This window comes from Xiphophorus hellerii, chromosome 23 (assembly GCF_003331165.1).
Source record: "Xiphophorus hellerii strain 12219 chromosome 23, Xiphophorus_hellerii-4.1, whole genome shotgun sequence".
In the NCBI taxonomy this organism is placed as follows: domain Eukaryota; kingdom Metazoa; phylum Chordata; class Actinopteri; order Cyprinodontiformes; family Poeciliidae; genus Xiphophorus; species Xiphophorus hellerii.
In genome coordinates this window covers 24,772,082-24,784,349 of record NC_045694.1, presented here as the reverse complement: position 1 = coordinate 24,784,349, position 12,268 = coordinate 24,772,082, and the positions used below count along the sequence as shown (strand labels likewise).

The 12,268-nt window shown below is 41.3% G+C and overlaps 1 protein-coding gene across 1 annotated transcript in view; it reads right to left on the bottom strand.

Annotated features, from left to right (window-relative positions):
- tenm1 (teneurin transmembrane protein 1) overlaps positions 1 to 12,057 on the bottom strand; it is a 300,806-nt gene extending 288,749 nt beyond the window's left edge. Inside the window, exon 1 of the mRNA XM_032555180.1 lies at positions 11,580 to 12,057. The gene's annotated coding sequence lies outside the window, so the exon portion shown is untranslated. The remainder of the gene's footprint in view (positions 1 to 11,579) is intronic.
- Between the last annotated feature and the right edge of the window lie 211 nt (positions 12,058 to 12,268).

The following is a 12,268-nucleotide window of genomic DNA, read 5'->3' as shown; positions in this document are numbered from 1 at the left end:
TGAAGTTGTTGATTACAGTGAAATGAGTGAGGAAAGAACATTAGCCCTGCAGAGGAGGGCCTGAAAAGATCCACAAGGCGCGCCTGAGCTGCATGGCAGATTGATTTCTGAGAGCTAAGTGGGCTAATCTTCCATCTACGCCGTCGCAAAGAGATGCTTGGCGTCTCTGACGGAAACCAAAACAGCGTTTAACATTCAAGGATGGGGACTTTTTGTTATAATCCAATAAAACAACAACAACAAAAAGGAAACATATCCCATTCTTCACCTTATTTCTCATTCTACAGCCTTGCACCTGAAAATGCATACTTTAAGTTCTGAGCAAAGCGTTTTTCGTTTGGCGAGCCGAAGGAGATTGAGGCACGCGGCCGCCTGGATGCATCGCGTCCACGCGCCTGTCCGATGCGCGTGCACCTCAGGGCGACGACACGCGGGTTCGCCGCGCGCTCTCCGATAAGAACTCTGAAGTGTGGCGAAGATGTAATATGGAGCTGCTGGATATCTGAGCACTGTTTCTCGTAGCCTAAAGGCTTTCCGCTCAGGTATCGGTGAAAAGAGCCGTAGCAATTTTCCAGATAAACAAATCATATAAGCTTGAAATCAATAGCGCCCATTGTAAAACGTATTTGTTGTTAGGAAATAGCAGAGAGTCATTTTAGGCACTTTTCTCCTTTCAGCATCACATATACCTTGCATTGTTTCTCTATTTATCCAGCACCCTATTTCCCACTGTAAGCTTTTTTTTCTTTTTTTACCTGTCAAAGGAAATTTGTTAAGCAAAACGGCAATGTGTATGTCCCTTAGAAAATTTGCATCCCTCATTTTATTGCATCTCAGGCGAATCATTGTGTCCTGTAACAACATTAAAAGAAAACAATATATGAGTGCATTCAGAACGGCTCCTCCTGGCGCAGCAGCTGTAACTGCTTGGGATTTCAGGATTGCTACATCTGCAGCAGACTTGTATTAGCTCAGCTTTATTCGAAAATTGGTTGCACTGTGCTGTCATGGTTTTTCTAAGGGAAGTAGATATGGTGGGGTTTTTTTCTTCTTCTTCTTCTTTTCTCCCATCATTGTCTTCTGTTTTTTTATGGCTTTCTGGCTGGTAATCAGCAGAGGATATACAGTCCTCTTTGTCATGCCACAACCAAAAATGTCAAAAGTATTACCGTGCAATTTTGTGTAGCTGACCAACAAAAATCACATGCCTGATTGCTAAATTGGAAGGAAACTGACATGTGCTTTTCAAACTACTTTACAAACAGAAACAAATTAATACTTTGTAGACATTTATACTGTTTGCTACAGTGACAGCTGGCAATCTTTTTTGTCTCAACCAGCTTTGTTGAAATTGACATTTCTTTGCAAACTAGCTTGGAGAGCTGGAAGGTCAACATTTGTCCCAGGCTCTAGTTTTTTATGGGAAGATTTCAACATTCCCCCAAGATTGCCCCATGTTTAGCTCTATCAACTCTCAGCAGCTTCCATGACTCCACCGCATGGTGTGGTCACCAGCATGTTTCATCATACAGATGATGAAATCAGTGTTAGTTCTCTGCCAGACGTGAAAAGTTACACTTTCCTCTCTTCTGACCTACGTATCTTCATACAACTATGTACTGTGTACATGTGGCCCAGTGCATTTCTTGTGCCTTAGGGCTGTTGCAAAAGAATATTTTAGTAATCGAGTACTCTATCGATTATTCTTACGATCAATCGAGTAATCGGATGAGAGAGAGAGAGAGAGTTGTTCGTACTCCTAACACCGCGGCAGTCAATTTCAGGATACTTATTTTGTCCGATTAACGATTAAAAACCCGGAAAATTGGACGTTATGCTGCTAACTCTTTTGTCAACAACAGAAGTGAGAGAGCTGCCCAACACAATTACTCACCCGGCCGGAACGCGGTGTGCGCTAAACAATAAAACATAATTTAATGAAGCTTCGAGGAATTTTAATAATCGAGGTACTCAAATTCATTCGAGGAATCATTACAGCTACATCTTCCATAAAGGGATTTGTGGAGAGCCCGACTAATGTTTGACCTTGTGACAGATCCTACCACCCAAGGTGTTGATTTTTGCAGCTCCTCCAAAGCTGCCATGGGTTTCTCGGCCACTTTTCTGATTAATGGTCTCCCTGCTTGGCCCGTCAGTTTAGGCGGACATCCATGTCCTGATTGATTTGCTGTTGTCTCAAACATTTTCAATGTTTAGCTGATGGACTGAATCGTGCGCCATCGTACCATACATTCAAAATTCAAGGCATTGAGACAGGTGCTGCCCTAAACTTTACCGCAGATTTTCCCCCTGACCTGTTTGCCGAGTCGCTCGTTCTTCATAACTCTGTTTACTCTCAAATCGTCTCTAACAAACTTCCTGGATTGACTTCTGGTTGAATACAGTGACATGGCAGCCATTTTTATTGGTCAAGATTTCTAAAGGGGTGAATTATTTCCCAATTTGTCTTGGTTTCATCGCATAAAACTGTAATTTCACAGAAAATACAATGGAATTTTGAGGGTGTAAAAGTCCATGAGGACTAAACACAAAGGCACGTCTTCGTAACATGAAGTTAATTTGGTCAATGGTGCACATGCTTGAAGTAGTCCCCCAAGTTCATGGCTGAATCAAGCCCCAGTATTAAATTTTAAAACGCTAAGCGTCCCTGGTGGTGCGGTGAAATACATTTTGAACTTTTGAACATTAACGCACTCCATTGTGTAACACACGGCTTCTAGCAGAGATGCATCAACAACCATTTTGAAGCAATTCATCTTTTCTGAGAGTTAATAATTCATGATCGTCTGGAGAAAGTAGAGCTATGAATATTACTGATGATACACATGAGGCTATTTACCAGTCAGCAGGAAATAGATGAACTCGTTCAGTGCCGGGATCCACAGTGTAACATTTGTGAGTTTTGTGTTGTTAAATAAATCATTTCATTGGCTGATTTAAGAAAGAAAGAAAGAAAGAAAGAAAGAAAGAAAGAAAGAAAGAAAGAAAGAAAGAAAGAAAGAAAGAAAGAAAGAAAGAAAGAAACCTGAATGCAACTTATTCATAAAGACTTATTGGACATGATCATAAAAAGTCAAATGTGGTTTTTTGTGTGCAGGCGCTTTGTTGTGTGACAATACACAACAAATATATTTATTTGGCTTTACCAACTTTGCAAAAGTGAGAAAGGGTTTAAAGTTATTCACTTTGCAGAACATTAAACCTTTTTGACATGGGTAACATCACAGTTTATTCTGTACCACAAAAAGAAAAACATTATTGCCTTTACAGGAATTATTCTTTCTCTGATGAAAACAATAAGAACTCTAATTGATCATGTTTGCAAACAACCAAATTACATATTACGGCTAGAATACTTTTGCTGCTGTACTATTTTATCTCTTTTGAAAGCATCCAGGAATGTTTACAATTTAAATTAGAATGTAGACTGTACTAATTAATTTAATTTGTAAAGTGAAGTAAGTTTATATTTCTCTACGTAAGGATACTACCGTACGCATTTATTAATTTGTAGCCAAAGTGGCAAAAACTGATTAATTTACAATTTTTCACACATGTTGCTATAAATTTGTATTTCCACATCATCTACTCCTACTGGATGAGCGAATCCAGCTTTTCCTATGTGACAAAACGCTACCTGCGTGGCAAGGCGCTTCATTATCAGGCACCAGTTGCCTGTTGCGTCAAAAATCGTATTAGCATTATCCACCAGAATGCACATGGAAATCGGAGGTGAGGGACGGCATTATTATTGCCATTTCTGGCAGAAAACACATTTTAAATTAACACCATTTGTCTTCATAGCACTCACATTTCATTTCATTTTATTACACAAATCTGATTCATATCCAGTTGTTTTTTTGTTTTTTTTGTCGCACTGCATTCACTCAGAGAAGTAAGATCTACTGCTGTAGCTAACGTACAACTTTCAGTTAATATATGGGATTTTACCACGGGGGGGAAAAAACTGTTAAATTTCTCATTGCATTTTAGAGCTGCAGCTTTTCTCGTGATGTAATTTATTTATATTCCGGAATCATCTCTCAAATTCTAAAACAAGGAGAACTGTTATGCGTCCTTGAACCATGTAGGACATGTTTCTGGACTAAGCAAAACATGTTCATTGCGTTTTCTGAAAACAAATGTTAAAATCATTCTCAGATTATGAGATTTTATCTGGTCAGTTTTGCCCAATCTGAGCTTCGTCTAGAATAAGCAGTTTTAGGGCTTCATACATGTGAAAACGGCTACAATCAGATAGTTGTAACCCTAAAACCTGGCCGTCAAGAAGGGGTTTCTTATGGTAAGTCAACAGACCCACAGTCCCAGAAGGCGTCCAGACTGACCAATCGTGCGCCTTTACAAGTTTTGGAAACTGACGAGACAACCCCGTTATTCGACATCATCCTCGCTCTTCCTAGGTGTCTAGCTAAGAATGGGAGAAAGTTGTAATTTGCTGATTCGGCAGGGACAGAACTTTCTTCCACTCGTAGTCTGGTGGTAAATCCTGCCTCGAATATACCACATATTAACTTTCCAGTTAATTGATTTGGAGAATGTGCATGGACATTTCCTGCAGCCAACAACAAAACACTTTTCATTTCCAGCAGCCATTGTACAGCAGTAAAACCAGCTTCAAAGAATGAAGTGAGCAGAGCTAAAGTCGGGTTGCTACTAAGTGATGGGCTGGGCTCGGCTGGCGTCGCTAGGTGAGCTGCGTTTCCCGCTAATTGTCACTTAGTGATAGGGAGTTTTGTCCAGACACCAACAACACTTTTATTTATTTATTTTTTTTACAAAACAAGAAGAAAAAAAAAACAGGCTGGATGTTTTTTTTAGTGCTTGAACTGTGTCATTTAGACAAATACCTGATGTCAGCGTTAGCATGTTAACATTAGCATTAATTTTATGATTAGCATGCTGCATTATGCTATCTATCAATTGATACAATGTTTTCCTCCAAGTTGTTAGTTAAGTTTATAGAAACACCACTACAAAGTTGCTTGTAGATGGATAAGAGAACATTTTGAACTCTGATGTTGACCTCAAGTTAACTAAAAATATCATTTCTGAATATTTTCTTGATCTGTTTTTGATCCTTTTCATATACTGCAGCTGAAAAAAAAGAGCTGCAGGTTTCGTCGTGGCAAGAAAAGCAGGACAAAATACAACTGATGTTAACCTACTTATTTTGACACTAACTAAAAAGATGCGCTCTTTGAAGTGGAGGACAGAGTATGTTGTAAAAAAATTGGTGGGAGAGGCAGAAATTGATTTTTTTTTTCTCCCCTCAATCGTTGTCTCCGCCGACTCAATTAATAAAAGTTTACCTGCTAGAAAAGTGTGTGTGTGTGTGTGTGTGTGTGTGTGGATGTGAGCCTGCCTTTAAGTGTGAGTGAAGGCAACAGCTTCCCAAAATGTTTGTCTACTTTCTCAAAGTTGGAAGCTGTATTTATCAGATTTATTTGAGTTTCAGGTTAGTAATACCCGCAGTCTAAACTATCTCTATAAAGTAAAGAAAACACAACTGTATAGTAAACGGATCTGCAACAGTTTTTGCAAATAGTTCAATAATCATTAGCTCAATAATCCTTTCTTCAAGGTAATTAATGAACTCATAAATTTGCAAACATATAATAAACATATTTTAGACTTAGTGATTACTTTTTGATATGCAGCAACAAAAAACAAATATTACTAAATAAATAAATACATAAAAAGTCTCCTTTATCTGACAGAGTGTGCATAAGACTGACATGACACTGTCATAACACCTGTCATGAACATGAAGGAGTCTTTATGAATGTTCATGACTGTTATTATGAAGTGTCACTTAGTAAATAATAATTTAATGCAAACTTGCATTAAAAGTCTGTTAAAAGTGGCAACTTTGCATTAAAGTGTCATTATCTACCAAATAATGCAAAGTTGGCACTTTTAACGGACTTTTAATGCAACTTTTAAAGAAACTTTGCATTAAAAGTGTCATTATTTTCTGAATCTCCCTTCATGACAACAGTCAGACATTCATAAAGACTCCTTCACGTTCATGACAGCTGTTATGACTGTGTCACATTAGTCTCATGCACAATCAAATAAAGTGTTGCCAATGTTTGTTTTATTAAAAGATTCCTTATAACTGATGTTCTCACACAGAGTTTTGCCCTTATATCAACAACAGTCCTCCACCTAAACTCTTCAGCTAGCTGCACCAACAGGAACAAACCTCTTCAGTTAAACACAAGACTCACTTATTTTTCAAAAAGTATACAGTTGTGCAGATAATTTGTTATCCGGTGTTTCAGCCTCCTGGCTCAAATTTGAAAGGAGGATCACTTTTTGGAAGGTGGGATGCGATTGCATTTCCACAATCTAAAATCTCACCTAACATTTATCGTTTTTTTTGTTTGTTTTTTTTGGGGGGGGGGGGTTGCCTGTAGCCCAACGATAGGAACAACAGACTCCAGAGGAGACGCCAGCTGAGACACACCAGGGTTGCGTTAAAGCAGACCGCCTCGGGCCTGTGGCTGTGGGTGTGCACACGTGAACCTGCCTTAGTGTGTGTGTTTTTGGCGCTACGGTAGCCGAAGGTGGTTCTGGTTGGGACACCGATGATTTTGCCTTCTAAGTTGCTCCCAGCATAAAGAGAGAATAACATTTGCTTTTGATACGAGGAGCACACAGATGAAGAAGGTATCGTGCCAAAGAAAGCAATCTAAAAGGCTTGAAGTTAATAAAGAAATGAATAAATGTATTCCGCTTTCTCCAATAGGTGGTGAAATAAACGAGAATTGGCAGCAGAAAAGTCATTAGTACGAAGATATGTCTTCCAAAACGCAATATGTCACTTGGCGAATAGAGGAAATAAATAAATCAATCTGTAAACAACTTTTTTTTTAGACATATCTCATAATTACCAATTTAGAATGATAAACAGAAGGTTAATATATCTTTAAAAGACATGTTCGCCATGTTTATGTTTTGATGAACAGTGTTTTTGTTTTGTTTTTTTTGGTGGTGGACAGATAGGGCCCACACATAATCTGGTCCAGATCATGTGTGGGCAGGGGGCAACAGGAGTTTATCACTACAAAGAACAAATAAAGAAAGAAACTAGAAACCTCCATATACTGTAAATAAGTAAACCAAAATTCTCCAGTTTTATCTATTAGGTTTTGAAATAAACAAAAACTATTAACAAATTAGCACCAAGAGTTTATTTGTTCACCCCGACATTCAATATGTCACGTTAAAACACGACTTAAAGTAAAAAAAAAATTAAAGCCTCGTACATCTGTTGAAGACCTAATTCCTACATTAAAATCATAATTTCTTGGAGCTTTATAACTTGCTTACATTATTAATAGAGGAGGACTATTAGCAAGGACTGAATGGCGAGGGCGGGGGGGGGGGGGGGGGGGGGGGGGGGGGGGGGGGGGGGGGGTTAGCCAGAGGGCCTGGGGAGCAAATATATAGAGGTAGACATTGGAAGACCCAACCTGAATGCATCTGTTGTACTTAAGAAGCCCACATAAAGGTGGAGGTTGGAGGGTGTAGGAGACGAGTTCCAACTATTTAAAGTGATGAAGCTATAGCCATAAAAACTGATGGAGTAACACTTTTCAGTGCCACTTTTTTTTCTTTCTTTGTTATCGCAATAAATACTTTAAAACACTGCTGTAAAACCTGAAGCCCATATCCATCTACGACTCTGATATTCTCAGTGGATATATATTCAGTAACCACTGGGACATCTCCAGGAACATTAGTACAAAGATACTCAGTTTTACTGGGTTAATTTGACGATATTATATTTTTAAACGTCACAGTGCTGGCAGTTTGCTTTGCACGGAGTTCAACGTGACGGAAACGCCAATCATCGCCGCGGGTTTTGTGGAGGGAGCGGCGTCGCAGCTCGCAGGTGAACGGTGGTTCCACATCTCAGCGTTCGTGTTTGCAAAAAGTCCAGCTTTCCGATCGTTCGGCTCGCCGAAGAGCCTTTTCGCTTTGAAACGACCAGCAGGGTGGCAGACACTCTAAAGCGTTTTGGTGCTTTTGAAGCAGCTGAATTTCTCTTGTTGTGAGACGGACGCTGAGCGAGAGGAAGACGGGGGCTAAAAACTCCCACTGGGCCTCATATTGGATGCCAGTTTATGCTCTGGCTGCAGAATTAAGTGTCGTACGCTCTCGGACGAATTTTCCCCCTTCTAATTCGTGACCCCCGGATTTTGTTGAAGAGTTTATTTTTGGGTTTTATTTTCATTTTGCTGGGAACTTCTCGGTCAGAAAAGAGAAGCGCGTGTGAGCGATTCCATGCGAGAGGGGAAGCATTACAGCGCCGGCGGCTACTGCATTCCTGGAATGAAAATGTATAAATAATGCAGGGATGGATAACAAAAAAAAAAGGAAAAAAAAGTACTCCCCTGCTGTCTCACACAGCTATGCACTATCCAAAGGCCATGTGATATCACTCAAATTTCTGAAAAATACAAATTATTAGGAGGTAAGGAAAGATGTTGCAGTAAGAGGTGTTTTTGTTTTCTTTTTCAACTGGGGACAATGGGATCTGCAGACAGCCGGGGCAACATGCCAGTAGCCCCTAACAATCGGCACTCCAGGGCTAAATTTGCAGGAAGTCGCACTGAAATAATGATGCGACTCCAAGCCAAGAAGCACAGAGCAAGCCACTTTGAATTTCCAAAATGCACATATGCACCTTCCCACTAAACAAAACAACAACAACAACAAAAATGAAGGGAAGAAAAAAGAAAAACTCAAAACAATAAAAAGAGGAGCAGGGAAACATCTGAAAGAAGACAATTGGCACATCAGCGAGGTAAAACCTCCGGATGTGAAAACATGACCGACAGGTCGGGTGGTCGGGTGGCTTACTGACAGAAATGCCTCCTCTGTTTTGTGACATAATTGCTGACGTGACGCTTCAGTTCTAGAGCCTGTTCCTCTACTTGTTAAGGTGTGCTATGGGGAAACATGCACTTAATCGGTGTGCAGCAGCCCTGCAGGGCCTCAAAAATTAATAATTATTTATTTTATTTATAGATAAATAAAATAAAAATCCAGGAAGGAAGCACACATTTTACAACAGCAGAGAGCTACGAGCCCTAGATATGACAGACATAAACGTAACGCCACAATCATCCGCCGCCGCTGCCTCCATACATCTAAATCATCTCCCTATGCAGAGAGCAGATGTTTGTGTGAATGGGGTGAAGCCCCCACAAAAAGAGGGGTGTGTGTGCGTGTGTAAGCCAACCTCTGCTGTGTGCGTTTTATTAATCACACACATCATCACAACATCAAAGGACCGCCCTGACGCAACATCTGCCAAGCTGCTACACTTCAAGAGCAACGATAGCATGCTTAGCTTAGAGATTGCACTGATCGCATCGCGAGAGGCGGAATCGGCCGATTTTTTCCCTCCCCCCTCTCCGATCTGCGGGTTGAACTCGCGATTCATTTCGCTTCGAAATGCATCGAAAACGAAGCGCCGGCAACGTTTTCTGTCTGTAAACACATCCGGCAACAGCACATACTTTCTTTTTTCCCCACACAACTCACTAGAGTGTGATAATGAGAAAAAAAAAAAAAAAAAAAAGAAGATCAAATGAAGGTTATTAACATATGCTTTGATGTAGAAATTGGGATATTTGTGTAATTGCCTCATTTTTCCATCACTTGCAGCACATTTGTCTACCATTTTTCTGCATTAAAGACTTTGTAGGATTGAGAAATCTAGATAACTGGAATTGGCAGGTCGGACCTTAAAAAAAATAAATTAAATAAAACAAATAAAAATCTGGACCAGCCAAGAAGGCCCTGATAAGTGCATCTGTATGTTGGAGTTTAACTGCCCTTAATGCCCAAACCTGACTTTGATTTTTTTTTTTTTTTTAACAAACGTCATGCTAAAACATAGGAAGAGTGGTGAGGACACTGATGGTGGAAGACAATTTTCAGGAAATCGTCCCTCAAATATCTTTTTTTTATTATTATTATAAACTCAGGCTGCTCTAAATTGCTCAAACCTAAAACAAATCAGATTTATTTCTTCGTTTTTTTGTTGTTTTTTTGTCATTATGGCTTTCAATAAAAATACACACTTGTGGAAGATTCAGATGCAAAGTGCCTCATTGCCCAACCTGAGCCAGAAGATGGAGGAGGAATAATCCGGGGTTGTAATGACTGGGTTGGTTTCTATGTTCAGATCCTACAGGTTCAAACGTAGATATAACCGATCCAGAGCTAGCAGTGGCTGGAGGAGAAGCAGGCCATCTCATCCCGGAGGACAATTTGCATCTTTTCAAATCTAATAGCTCATAGTAAAATAAGGCCTAACTACCAAAAACCCTCACTTCAGAATTCTTCTGATTTTTCTCCCATCATCTATGATCCATTTTTCCATCTATTGCACAAGCATAGTGTATTATTTATTTGTATTTTTGTACCCTCCCTAACTATAGTTTACTCAAAGCAATTATTCATAATCCACTGTGAAGGGGAGCAGCAGTGAGCAGGTCTAATTCAGGTCTAACAGAGCATGTCCATCCTTGGTGCAATTTGTGCAGCCTTCACATTAATTAGAATGTATCAACAAAAATTAAAAATAAAAATATCCATCTGGGTTTTAATTGTTGCCCCAACGCGCTTTCTAATAAAATATTAATAAATATGTTTTTGTAGTCTTTTTTCTTTTCTTTCTTCTTCTGCAGCATCGTTCAGTGCTGGCAGAAGTTGCAGGGGGGGAAAAAAAGGGATTTAAAAAAGAAAAAAGAAAAGAAAACAGACGCTCGGCTGCGGATCAGATCGGCGCACACGGTGTTCAAATGTGTCCTGACGTGCCTGCTGGAGCCGCGCTGGTGCTCATGTCTGTAACCACACACAGCCCGGGCCAATCGAGCGAAGGCTGCTGATGCTGGCGGGGTGTATATATGTGTGTGTGTGTGTGTGTGTGTGCGTGTGAGGGGACGGTGAGGAGGGGGATTTGAGATCTGCAACCCGTCTGGTTCTGAGCGCTTTAGATAGGAGAGCCAGAAGTGGAGGCGAAAACAACTCAGGGCGAAGCTTGCAGTTTGCAGAGAGGAGGCGAGAGGAAGAGGAGGAAGAGAGAGAGAGAGGGGGGGGGGGGGGGGGGGGGGGGGCTGGAGGAGGTGGAGGGACACATGAAGCAGGCATGCCCGGCTGCTGATCCGCACCCCCCCATGAACTGTCATCATTCAGACCGCTGGAAACGAAGTCACTCCGTGTCCCCCACTCTTCCAAAAAAAAAAAACGGGGGGTGATGATTTATATAGAAAAGGAGCAGCACGTACACACACACACACACACACACGCATTCACGTATCCCCTCTTTTTCCTTACATTCTGCCTCACATGCAAACACATTCACACACCGCGGGTCATACAGCACCGCAGAACAGCTGATAATAAGCATTTCCTGCATCGCAGTCGAGACGCACTATATAGCCAGTCTTCCCCCATAGACAGAAAAAATTACAATAATAATAATAATAAAGGCCAAAACTAAAGACGTCGCTCACCTTTCCGACGTAAAGCCATTCCTTTAGTCCGACTCTATGTTTGCAGACGCTGAATACTTGAGCAAACCAACCTTCCCTTCCTCCCTCCTCCTCCTTCCTCCTCCTCCTTGTTGGAAATGTGCTCCTGTTTTTTAAAAAAATGTGATGGTCTGGCTCTGAGGTGGCGGTGCTGATGCTGATGATGCTGCTCGCTCCCGAATGCCGACAGAGAGGACGACGAAACGATTTGCGCGGAATAGGAAGGGATCTCCTGGCAGAGGCTGCGCGCCAGCAAACAAGCAAACCAGTCAGTCAGTCAGTCAGTCGTGCTGTGCTGCACTGCGAGAGAGAGAGAAACAGAGAGAGAGTGTGTGTGTGTGTGTATGTATGCAAAGGAGGGAGTATAGTGTATGGAGTCCGACGCGGTGCGTTTAGCCGCGGTTGAACCCAAATGAGGCTGATGCTGCTGGAGCTGCCGGTGAGGGGCTCGGTGCTGCTGGAGCACTTTGCCTGGATCGTACCACCGCTCCGATTGGAGAGGGGGTGTGGCACAGACACGGGAACTAAAAGAAAATAAGAAGGGGAAAAAAAAGAAAAGAAAAAGAAAATAACGCGCACCGGCGTCAGGAGGTCGTCTGGACCGCCGGTTCGAGTCGTTCAGCTGCTGCCGTATGGCTGCGCCGCGGGCCCGCGGAGTGCTGACTCACCAT